Source organism: Eurypyga helias, unplaced genomic scaffold (genome assembly GCF_000690775.1).
Source record: "Eurypyga helias isolate BGI_N326 unplaced genomic scaffold, ASM69077v1 scaffold28427, whole genome shotgun sequence".
Taxonomy (NCBI): domain Eukaryota; kingdom Metazoa; phylum Chordata; class Aves; order Eurypygiformes; family Eurypygidae; genus Eurypyga; species Eurypyga helias.
Window position 1 is genome coordinate 4714 of NW_010262946.1, and position 2300 is coordinate 7013.

Consider the following 2300-nt stretch of genomic DNA (forward strand, 5'->3'; position numbering starts at 1 on the left):
AACCTGAAATGAACTCAAGAGGCTGCATATTAAGGTGAAAGAGGGTCAGGGACACAAAATAAATACATTTAAAATCCACAAGTGACACAGTGGGAAGACAGTGTCAAGAAGTAATAAACTATTTTCTTTGGAAGCCCTTCACACCAGCAAAGGTGTGACGATGCTGAGATGAGAGTTGAGAGACCTAAAAAGCAGATACGAGAGGCTGCTATAAACGTCGTTATCGCGGCACATGCTAGCACAGATGAGCAACGGGGTCGGTGTCAGAATGCAGACTGCTCTGTAAGGCGAGAGCATGATCAGCATTGCCCAACCCGGCGGGTAAATATTGCTGCGTGCTGAGCAAGGTACAGGTCACACCAGAGCCCTGTTGGAAGTGGTGTTCCGAGGGCTTTGTGGTGACTGATTCTTGTGGTTAGTTGTTTATTAATAGTTAATAATATCAAACTAAATAATTAATTAATTGTTCTTGGAAAACTGAATTTGTTTCTTCACGTTTTCCTTCTTCTTCCTCTCTTTGTTTGTACATTGGTCACCACTAAAGGTAATTACTGTAGGTCTGCTAGTACAGATTGTTTTGATTGGGGATGAAGCACCAGTGTGTTTGGGAAATAAAATAGATATTAGAAACACAAAAACCTCTGTGAAATTGCCAGGCTTGCAACTTTCACAGTGATTCCTTTTAAGAAGCATGGAAATACCTATTCCTAGGAACTGGATGTTAATAAACTACCACAGATTATTCCCGGTTGTTCATTTTGCAGGTCCCTGTGGAAGGGAGAGTGGTTTAGCTCTTTGGGTTTGGGTTGAGGGAGAAGAATTTTCATAATCACTGCATTTTAGGCTCCCTGGTTAGACCCTTCTCTTTCCCCATGCTCAAAGTCTTCTGATGTTGCCACTAAACATGGGCAGGATCAATGCCCTCTGCAGTGCATGTTTCCATGTGGCCCTGCATTCATCCAGGGCCAGCTGCTCCATTCCAAGGTGCATATCTCAAATCTCAACTGCTCCGGACAGCAGTAGAAAAATTCCCATCCATTTCAGTGGATTTTTGGATCAAAGGACATCATCTGGTGACCTGCTGAAGGCATGTGCTGCGGCACAAAGAGGGACTCAGCGCTGCAGACCCTACTCGAGCAAAGTTTGGGGTGAGGAGACCCTTGTGTGAAGGGGGCCTTGGGTAAGCTGGACCAGAGCGGGAGGTGGGATGTGTGCTCAACACGGCTGGTGACGGTCTAACTGCCTGTGACAAGTGACTCAGTGTACTATTTTTGATTCAGCAACAGGAGAAAGATACGTGATACAAACCTCCACACCCCCCAAGGAGAACTATTAAAAGAGCAGAAGACATTCTTGAGAGGCTGCAGATGCCACTGCCTCCATCCTGCTTTTAGCGCAGCTAGGTGCCTACAGAGGAGGGTATGCTGCATGGTTTTTTCTGGCTTACGCCCTTATTTTAACACATAATGTGACTTTAAAGAATCATCAGAGGGGAATGACTCAGTGTAAAAGTCATTTTCAAAAATCAAAACCTGCAGTCCCTCTTCACCATTTGCCCTTTGTCAACCTTTGTGCCTGACCTACTGAGTTGAAATAGAGATGGCAACCCTGAGAGAGGTTTCCTGACCTGCTCCCTCACCGCAAAGCTGAGCAGCCTTCAATAATCAATCCCGACTGAACTGGAGGGGACCCAGAGGTCTCATGGTGGTGGCCCCACAGAGGAACATGGCTCCTTTCTCCTCCCCTCATGAGAGCTGGGGCAGGAGGCATTGAGCATCCCATCCTGGGCTGGGAGCAGGGCTGCCACGTGGTATGGCAGGAAACAGGAGCCACCCTTTTCCTTCCCTGGCTGTTCCTTGTACATTTGCTATTTGAAGCATCAGATACCTGCTTATTGTTTTGCATTTATGTTTTCTCTGCCCAAGAGAAGGTAGGCACAGTATATAAATAGCATTGTTGTTGTTATAGTCATAATAATGTTATTCCTGAGTGGAGCTGAGGCACAGATTGACAATGAGTGCCAAAAGCAGGAGCTCTTGTGTTCAGTGAGCTTCAGATCAGCCCCCTGTGGTAAATCCTGGGCCTTTAAATCCAACAGAGCTTGCCGGGGAGTTCATTAACATCAGGGTTTCCCTCTTAGGGATGGGGACTATTAGGTTATTGGGGTGGGCAGCTGATCCAAATAGTCCCTGATGGTGTCTGCTACAACAACCAGGCTGTTACCCATGTTTTGTTAACAGTCTCCTGCATCTCCTGAGAGCTTTTTTCTGTGCCTTGTGAGTAAAATTCTTGGTTTATTT